This window comes from Daktulosphaira vitifoliae, unplaced genomic scaffold (genome assembly GCF_025091365.1).
Source record: "Daktulosphaira vitifoliae isolate Bord-2020 unplaced genomic scaffold, ASM2509136v1 Scaffold_1, whole genome shotgun sequence".
Taxonomy (NCBI): domain Eukaryota; kingdom Metazoa; phylum Arthropoda; class Insecta; order Hemiptera; family Phylloxeridae; genus Daktulosphaira; species Daktulosphaira vitifoliae.
The window spans coordinates 62741996-62753143 of record NW_026099572.1 but is presented as its reverse complement, the minus strand read 5'-3'; the positions used below and the strand labels follow the sequence as shown (position 1 = coordinate 62753143).

The window sequence follows — 11148 nt, the reverse complement described above, 5'->3', positions numbered from 1 at the left end:
GTAGCACCTCTCCGTCTCGAGTATCTTAACCTGGAGCTATACGTAGTCGTCGTTCCTTTTCACTAAACACTAGTCAGAAAACACTTGTAACCTATTTATTATTACTGTATTATTATATTATTATGAATTTCAGGTTCAACAAACACGTTGCTTCGTTGTATTAAGTGGTAGCTTACACCCTACAGGTTTTTCAGTGTTATACAGGGCAGTTGTCTTGTTGGCAGTTAAATAATTAATTAGATTTTATTTTAAAGTTGATTTTTATCTAAATATTAGTTTGGCATTAAACAAAATGTAAACATTTTTATACAATTATTTATAATATCATAATAACAAAAATGTTTTCTTTAATATTTTTAATAGAGGGTTTTAGTTTTATCATGTAATTAGTATAATTTTATTCGATTTGATTTATGGTTTACGCAGCCTTATAGAATAAATTACATTTATTCATTTTTATAAGACACTTATATCAATAGTTTTTCCATTGAGTAGTGTTTTCATAATGACTTTTCTTTAATATCTAATGTTTGAATGAACTTTTATGAGTAATTTATTTAATTTTATCTTTTATCTCAAAAATGATAAAAAAAGTCACTAAATTTAAACTTCAAGACATCCCGATAAATAATCTTAGGATTATTTTTCAAAGTATTGATCCACTCACAAAATACGCGGGTACTGATCGGATTTATCGAAACAAATATATAAACACCTACGCCTCTTGAACATAACCAATCGATGAATATTTTGTTTTATAGTCTAATAAAATATTCCAATATTTGTGCGAGGGCGTCTGTTAAAATTACCTGAAATATTCCTCCGAACTTTTAATTCATTATGATCATATTTAGTGTGATGTTACTATCCATTACAGTATGTTTAATAATGAAGAAAATTAACCATAATAATAACGTGTATTGTGTACCTTTTCGATCGGTGACCACAACAATTAGCGGACAGAGAGAACCGGTACAGAACCTCTTGTGTTCACGAGTATCTAGTCTGACCGGTCAGATTGTAATCACATCCACTTATAGTAACAATTTAACGTATTCGGGCCCTTATGTTATTTTATGGATATTTTTAAGCCGAAACAAATCCAGTGCTGTACTCACTATCGTCTTTGCAATAGTCGTCACTTTAATTTGATGCCGAGTAATTCGAGAGTGCTAGTCACAAAACTATAATCAATATTTCCTAAATTTGAAACTCAATAAATCATGACTTTGTGTGATCAAATATTTCATATTTCTTGTGCGTTTTCGCGCGAGCCCGTTTATTGTTTATTTTGCCATATAAAATAAGTGAATAATAAAATTCTACTGACTAGACTGACTAAACTGACTTGTGTGGACAACTAGTCCTTCAATCAGATACACGTGAGAGATTTATGTGCATATAAACACACTTAGTGAATGCTCAGTGAGTAGTTTGCAAAAGGGCCACACATGTACATGACATACCGCAATATTGTAATCAAATAACTGTTAGTCAGGTTATCACTAAAACAGACATTGCGTTTATACTACAGGAATAATTAAACAAATAATTTTCTGGAATAGTTACACGAATACAAACTTATCCAAATGCGCGTATACTTTTCGAAAATGAAAATATAACAGTATGTTGATGAAAAATATAATCTGACTTGTAAAATGTCAACTTTTTACTACAAATTGTGTTGATTGTGTTTATTTACTGCAGAGTCTACTTTTTTTTACTTTCATAAATACATTTTCAAATTGTGTTTGTTTTTAGTTTTTATTTGAACTTTGAAAACTGCAACTGATTAATGAGTAATTTATGCAATTTATGAAAATTGCTTGCTAATTTCGAGCTAAAATGTTATTAGTACTTACAGTCGGTTAAAACACCACAGCTATCTTTTTTTCGACCGGGTCCTTGTATACAATATCTGTTAATTTATAATTGCTATAATGTTGCGTTTTACTTAAGTAATACTATTAAAGTTAAAGTTAATTGTAGTGTTAATTTATTGCTAAGCTAATATTTAATAACGATGGTCGTCTGAAGCATGAAAAAATCGTCCGAGTTCAATTTATTAAACCTATTGACGTCGTCGGTGCTTTTTATGATTCCATAATGGTTTGCTTTACACCCTTCGTGATGTGTTTGAGGTTTATGTAACACTAGTGTTAAGAATAAACAAAAATTTACTGTATATGCGTACAATAACTATTTACGTGCATTTCGTCTAGGTCAAAATCATTAGCCAAACGCGCTATCTGATTTTTAAAACCCTGACGCTTATAAGACAATTACTACGGAGCTGATATTAAAATAACTTGTTTACTATATTTACATTGGCTGTTTGAATTTGTTGTATTTTAAACTCTATAAGGATAAAGAAGCTACATAATAAATGAAAACATCATTTAGATGAAGATAATGACGATGAGAGATTCATTGCTTTGATAAAAAGGTACTAAGTAATAATTATGCTTTAATTTTCTGGCAAACAACGGCGGGTACGAACGAAAAATAATATTTTTTTAATTTTGTTCGAAAACTATATTTTTGGCGTACGTGGGACTCCGTCGCCTACTCGGCGACCTACATCTGTTTTCAAGAGTGTTTCTCGTATAAAACCGTTTTGGATGTGACAAGTGCGAGATGACGATCCAAAAGTATTACAATGAAGAATTTTTTTACAGGCTCGCGAATAAGGAAAGTGTACGACAGATTGTATACTGTGATGGAATCAACATGACCCGTTGAAAATAAAAGAAAGGTCTACGATGTGTGATACAGCGTCACTAAAACGTTGAAATATTATATAAAAATAGAATTCGCTTAGATAATTATAACTGAACGCATTCTAGATGAATTGTGGTCGAGAAATATTTTATGGCAAACAGAACGCACAGTGTTAAATTGTGGAGCTGCCATCCCCACTGGGTATAACTTATTTTTAACAATATCACAACAATAGACGTTAATTATGTATACATGATTATGAGCCTTACGGCTGTATTTTGATTAATAAACGTAAATTGACATATTCTAATACGAAAAACAAACAAATGAGGTAATTCGACAGAGTTACGGCGTTCAAAATACGTTTACTGCACTCATACCGAGTACATTACAGAAAAATAAGTTTGCTTTTAGTATTTCGGTAGTTGATTTTCGGTCATCCTCGACGGACATCCGTGTCAGTCCATCCTGTATGTATTATTACGATACATTTGTACTAACCGTAGATTTATTACGACATCCACGTGTAATTACACGTTAAGTACAGTGATAAGAACTGAGAAGCATCGATTTTATTCATCGCGAGTATTTTGTTTTAATTTAAATATATTTTTTTTATGATTTTACGCTACGTGACGTTGAACCTTAATTGTTAATCTGCAACCGTTTTAATGGTTTTGTTCCCACCACCTCGCACAGTCCCAGTCACGGTTTAATTTCACTTGTAGTAATAGAGTTTGCTTATTCCAGGATTTAAATATCGTGTATACCAACCGCATATTAAGATATAGTCAGTAAGAATATTTCACATTTACTATTTTAGAGAAGTTAACCGTAACTAGAGTTGGTTTATTCCATGAATTTATCACTCAAAATCGTTTTTTTTTTTCATTTTTCCAAGAATAGATTTAAATATTTTTCGAAATATTAGTTAACTTGCGAGTAAAAATGGGACAGAAGAGCTCTAAATTAACAGTAATCATATACACTTGAAGTATTACGTTAATATTGGTATTATTATTGTTGTACATGTACCGCACTATACTTACTTACCTATGAGGCACAGAGGTGAACGTGTGGTGGAAAATTAATGACGTTTGTATAATACGAAACTGTCAATTTCCATCAATAGGGCGCAGTCCTAGGTGACTAATGACGTACCATTTAGTCGACTGTGCAGTGTAAACCCCCTCGGGGATCGCCCACTTAATATCTGATAAAAGTTTGAAATTGCCGTTGTCGCTGTGGGATTGTAATCAGATCTATACAGTAGAAGGAAAAAAAAGAAAAACCGTCCCCGTGTATACGACCGTTAAAGTCTCACTGCGCACAAACGTAAACATATATTTTTATTTGAAATACTCTAACTGTAGACTGTCTTGGAAATACAAGACAAATATCAAGTCTCATGTATAGAATACATTTTTTCGGGGTAATGATATGTTTTATCGATATTGTTCATAATCAAAATATTAAAAAATAATCATTTTTTCAATGGGTAAATTCAAATTCAAACACAAAAATATTAAGCTTTTGAAATGCTCATTTAATGGAAGTTGTAAAGTAATAATTTACGCTTTTAATTATGTATGTATATTTAATTTTAGTGAGTATAAGTGATTAAATAGCTTTAGATGATAATAATTCAATAAAAAATAATTTTTACAATTATTTTAAAATAAAAAATAAGTGTAATATAATTGAGTACATCTTGAGCACTGTTAGTTGCACAAATCTTTTATTACTATTATTGTGTTGATGAAATTTGACTCACAAATTAGTTCCTCATTGTGTTGAAATATATTTGTTTTCTAGTTTTTCCGAGTTTTCTTTTCATTATTTGTTATGTGTTTTTCAGGTTTACTCATTTCGAGGTCAATATATCCGCTGTACATTTTATGCGAATTATGAGAAAAGTAATAAAAGTTATTTCCGTAAAAATATTAATTTCATTAAGTATTACATTATTAATCTATAATTTATTTTTAAATATCACAAAAACCTTTTGAAAATTAGATGATTTATGAATATCTAAATTTAGTCTATAACATAGAAAAGAAAAGTTTATTTCGTAAGGAGCTTTGTTATTGGAACTATATTTTTAAATATTATTAAATTTTCTGATTCGGACAATATTGAATTTTTTATTTAAACATTTCTTAATTTATGTGTAATTATTCAAGTTCATTCGACAATTTTCTGAAACATCATCTAGAGAGTTATGCATTAAGTTATTATTACTGATGCATATTATTTAAAAATTGTTAAATTACATAATCTATTGTTTTGATGTTATAGACATTGTATAATTCACTAAAAATCCATAGAGGTTTATTTTCTCAAGATTATAAAAAACCGAATAGTTATTTATTTTACTTGGTTAGTATATATGTCTACATGAACCTACCTCTAAGTGTCTATCCAATTCAGATCGTTCAGCGAGTTATTACTACGTGGCAAACAATTTCAGTGCGCTCGTTGAATGTTTGCCAAATCAATTATACAAATCACATGGGTCAGGTAGCTATTATATTCTCTACGTCTGTGAATTAATATTGTAACCTTAACTGTATCGTGTAAAACATTTATTGGTAAAAAATTTTCTTTTGTATTTTGATTTTGTCTCGAAAGCGACATTTAAGGTGTTGTCTAAATAAGAACTCTCGCTAATAGAAGTCTTTACAAAATTTTCAAGAAAAGATGCTTTATAGTTTAAAATTTTCCGAGAAAGTAAAAAATATTCAAATAGTTTTTTTTTTATAAAAAACACATTACATATTTAAATTATAAATTTATAACTACTGTTATTTATAAAAACATTTTTTCAGAGAAAGTTAGACTATATATTTATTTATCAAATAAATATTAATATTTTTATATTCAAGTTGAAATAGTCTATTGAAGTATTTTCTCATGCTCTATAATATGAACGTTGTATAAATATCCCAAGTGTTGATCATACCAGTAAGAGACGTGTTTGCTCGATCTGAAATTTGTTTTATGCAAATACACTCGTTCGATTTGTCTTTGTTATCTGGGTGACTCTCGACTTAAGAAAGTAGTACCCTTATAAGGTTTTAGATTAATTAATTTCTATTAGAGAGTAGCGGTAATAGCAATAGCCGTAAACGTTGTAACAACCTTCCTTCGAAAACCACCGCACGAGCGTAACTTAAATTGATTAACCTGGTCGCAGCGATAATCGGTCGCGTAAGTCACACACACATTTTAGTAATTATTTTCCACATTCTTACTTTATTTTTAATTAATACTCAGTGGTATGATAAAAGTGCGCTGAACTGTATTAAAAAACGTCACGTTTAAAAAGCAAATTCGTGTAAGTTTATGGACCTTCCCGGTGATTGCGACTCACGTCTGTTACACAGCGATTACATTTTTTAATGGTCTATCGTTGTGCGAGATATAAGTACACACATATGCTTATTATTATTTTTACATACATTTTATTATAACACTAGTGCATTAAAATAAACTCACCTCATACTCATATCGTGTAGATTTATCGCATTTTTAGCTTTCTCCTACAGGGTCTTTATTTAGCATTACTCTGTTGCTATCAGACGTCAATATTTGAAAACAGGACAGTCTATCAATCAACAGGAACTAGGTATATTATCCAATGTTGAGTGTGCAATTTAGTGTTACAACTAGTTACGATTTAAATTCAACATAAATTAAATTATCATTATTATTGTTATTATTTAATTTATATAACTATTACGTATATTGAGAAACTAAAATTTCACAACAATAGCGAGTATCTGACGTACAGAACTAGAAAATTATTATTATTCTTTACAGATTACCATTAACGATATTACATTTTAAGTTTATTCGAGCAAAGTAAAATAAATGTTAATATAAAGACAAAAAGAAAATGAATATTTATAGTTTTACATCAAATTAATATATTTATAATAATAATAAAAAAAAAAAAAGACTTGAATCATAAACCATAGTATTTTTAATGACAAAGACCTATCCCTTTAAAACAGCATGGGTGTGTCAACCCAATCAATTACATATTCTGATGATACGTTCTTTATCAACTGAGTTGTATAATATTATAATACGTTGTAACGGTTATGGTGGTTAGTAAACTGAAGGATAAGTCTAAGTAGATCGAGTTTATAAAAGGAGTGTATGAGTTCTTTTTAATTCAATTTTTACTTATTCTGTGATGTATACGTCGCGTCGCACCGCTGACGAATATTTATGACTCCAAAAGTGGAGAAGAGAAAGGGTGGGAGATAAAGATGAAAATTATGGAAAGAAACGAGGCGAGGGTATTAATAATCGTGGTGTTCTGTGGGTTGACGTACTCACGGTCGCTTCACCCACTAGGTAGGAGGATCCGAAATGTAATAAAATCACTTGGCGACACAGATCGACAGGGCTTTACTTGTGTGTAAAAAAGGCTGTACTTTACCCTCGTGTATAGACCACACACGAGGGGTGAATAACATAATTATTCACTAATTATCATTCCCACGATTTCCCAATCGGAATAGAAGTTATGAGTAAAATATGTAAGCACACATTATGCGCGTAGAACATAAGGCCATTTGTTAATGGACCGTATAAATGATAATCTTAGGATATTATTATTATTATTAGTTCTTGGCATATCATTGTTTTACACACATTCGAGAGAGCACAGAAAGCTAATACGAGTTGGTCAAAATCTACTCGAGAGCCGAAGAAAAATGAAAGTTTTCCAATTGCATATTATGTTGTTGCAATCATAATTATTGTCGCCAAAACAATTAGAAGACAAAGCGGTCCTGCCAGTAAAAGTCGGTTAGTTGGCGCTAATTTTGATAACGCACGTGTATGTGAACCGCGCACGTTTACAAAGCATAACATCTCAAAACCAACGATCTGTGGTGTTGTCGTTTAGGTATTTTAACAATTCTTATTTAATTTCATCTGAATTGTTTTACTTTCACTGTAAGTGTTGTCGTTTAATAAGTTAACAGCCGTGCCACGGCGATGTCGGTGATGCGTAATCGTTATGCTTTTATTTTGATTAAAAACGTATTATGCATAATTTATTTATTATACAAAGAAGACTTCTTCATCTGTGTAAAATTTAACGTTTCATACATGTTTTAAAACAATTTTAATTCTCTAGTTTGCTTCGTCCAGGCTTATTACTCGTTTCCTTCGCTTTTGTACTCAAAACGTAGTATGTGACTAAGGAACACGTTGCTGTGTCAAACTAAACTACCATAGTTATAAAACTATTTGTGAATGACACTTATTTTTTAAATTTAGTTATTTGAGCGGAATAGAGTGCTATAAAGATTTAAAATATAGAACAGTTTTTGTTAACAGTAGAAGTTAATATTTTCTATGAATTTGTAAACTTCTAGAGATTAACATTTAAATAAAACTTGTAAGACTTACATAACTTTTTGTTTTGTAAATTTAGTAAACCTATTATTAAATTAATTTTTTTACACGAATCATGATAATTAAACCAAAATGATAGACGAACACCGTCAACGTATTAAATTTGATAACAACGGTGTAATTGCAACGAAAAGTAATTGCTATTGCACGTGGACGTGTGCAAGAAGGAACGGGTGGGGTACAAACATAATAGAAAATTAAGTATACGTTGAGAGTGAATTGTATACTTAGGAGGAAAGGAGAAAAATCAAATAAAAACACCTTTTTCGGTTTAAACTAAAATGTGCCGTGAAAGACAATTATTTTTTGGTGCCTACACACGCGCCTCCATGTTCTTGCGCGATTAGAGGGTCGTCGTTTCAGTTGAATTGGAAATTACATATGAAGGTGACACTGTAGAGATGACGAACGCACCGTGGTGTGTTATTATAAGCGTTTACCTACATAAATATATTTTACCTTCCCTCCCCAAAACATTATTTCGGTGCACACACCATGTAATATAATTTAGACGCGACTAGCAAGTCGCCCACAATGTTTACGGGTAATTAGCGTCGTATCATCGTTGGTCATAACAATCTCTAACTACATGAATCCGTCACAAAGAGATGTGCAACATTCGTTTCATAAAATTTTGTCGATTGATCGATTAACTAAAAAAATATCCATATATTATATCAGTTAAATGTTCTTAAATTGCTTAGAGTTAAAAATTGTGGAATCAAAATTTTGCTAAAAGGCTCTCTTACTAATATAAAATTAATGAAAGTGCAACAGTCTAAATTTTTTATTCAAGTACCTTCTCTGAACGAAATAACTAATATAACATAATTCCCAAAGTTATGGTCCAATGTCAACATTTCCATAGGCAAAACTAGGGCAGCATAGCCGCCTTTTAAAATTAAAAAAATTTTAAATAAGGGAAACCCTTAACCATTTTATTCTAGTTATGCCTATGATTAAGTATATTGAAATTTGCGACAGCATAGATTAAATAGAAGTAATTAAGAATGTTTAACTAATGTGAACATTGGTTTCCATTTCTTCGGATTCTTATAGGTACTATAAAATTAATTTTATAAGAACCTAAAATAAGATAGGTACACTTTGGTGAAGAGGTTTCTTCTGACCTACAATTATTTTCTATGAATAAGCTTCATTTACATATTTTCTTATATAATTTTCAATTATATAAGATACAAAGAATAATTGTTTTAATATTTTAGAAATTAATTGAAAAAAAAACAAAATTTTTTGTATACTTAGTCATGACAAATTTTTTTATAATATTACGTCATTTAAATTTATATATGTTCATATAATTATTTGTTATTTTATGATAAATAGGTAAATTTTATGAATTAAGTCATCGCTCATATTTATCAAGCTAACAAAAAAATATGTTATTATTTAAAATATATAAAATATCATAAATAATACGTAATACAAGTATCAACAAAAATGACTAAATTTAAAGGAATATTGATATTGGCGTTCTTAATGATTCTTATAACAATTTTATCAATTTATTTTGCGACTAATGTAATTTATTTAAAATTATCAAAATTCATTAGTACTTATAAAAAACTGATAAAAATAAACCACGATTAAATCTTTTATAATTACGTTTTTTTTCAATAATTCGAACTTAATGTCAAATTTTCAGATAAATAAAATAATATTGTTGAGCACTAATACCATTTTATGTTCATATTGTTATTTTTACAGTAAATTCATAAGAAAATTTATCTAGAAAGAATAGGTAGAGTCAATGGATTAGATAAAATTTTGTACTGAAAAGATATCTAGAGTGTTCACTAGGTAAGGAAACGGGTGTTTATTGTTTTCATTATTTGTAACAATTAACCTGTTTCGTTACTTACTGAACACTTTATATATATACCGTGTTGATCAAATCTAACTGACAACTGATATAACTTTTTTATACGATTATCATTTCTCTGTAATTTTTTTAATTTTTTGTATTATTAGAAAAGCATAATTTAAATTTTTTTTTATAAAATTAACAAAAATAATTTTTTAGAAAATTTTATTTTTTTAAATAGCAATGTTTTAGAGTTTTTATTAAAAAAAAATTGATGGGTCAGTAATAATTTAGGTCAAGTACTCATTGCGTTACAAGCATTTTAAAGCATAGAGTGAATTAATAGCCTGTAAAATGTAAATAATCTTGCATAGCAAATTCTGATGGATTAATAATCAGACAAATTGTGAAATCATAGATTTTTATAATTTGTATAGTATAGTCACCCAATATTTCTGGTATTGATAAAAAAATAAAGATTGAAATTGCAGTTGATTAAACAGAAATATCACAAATAAAATCGGAAACCCCTTCAAAAAATTAAATTAAATAAAATCGTTTCTAGATGCCCAAAATATAATTTATGCATTGCATTTGTATTTCATACTCATTCTATATATTAAAATTTTTTTAATTCAATAAGTCCTTGTGCTATTTTAATTGTTATTAATCAAATTTTTTGTAAAAATCGTTAATTCTAAAATGTTGAAAAAATCAAAAAAAATTATTTTTATGATTAAAATTAAAAAATTCTTATTATACTTTTAACATGGTTTTGGAATGCAAAAAATTTTTGAAAAAAATACAGAAAAATGATAATTTTATCAAAAGTTATAAAGATTATATGTCAGAACTGTTCCGTCTGGTATGAGAAAAATTTTATTATTCCATAATAATAAGAAAATTATACATTTTCATTGTGTAGTTATTTTTCTTTACAATTCATCACTCTCATCTTCCATTACACTCCTGTGTAAAATCATTCTACATTACAAAACATATATATGTTTTTGTATTAGTTTTATAGAATGGATATCAACTTTTTTTTTGATAGAAATTATTTTTAAGGGTTGTAACATAAATTAAATCAATTTACTTTAATAATCATAATTTTCGATTATTTATATTATAGAATTAAGTATTTTAATTTCTTAGAACTTTTGTAA

The 11148-nt window shown here is 28.7% G+C and overlaps 1 long non-coding RNA gene across 1 annotated transcript; it reads right to left on the bottom strand.

Moving 5' to 3' along the window:
* Window positions 1–431: 431 nt before the first annotated feature.
* On the bottom strand, window positions 432–2135 carry LOC126905674 (uncharacterized). The gene is made up of 3 exons (XR_007704084.1): window positions 1863–2135; window positions 1570–1788; window positions 432–1505 (listed from the first exon to the last, which is right to left on the bottom strand). It is a non-coding gene; the product is annotated as an uncharacterized LOC126905674 (long non-coding RNA).
* Window positions 2136–11148: the final 9013 nt, after the last annotated feature.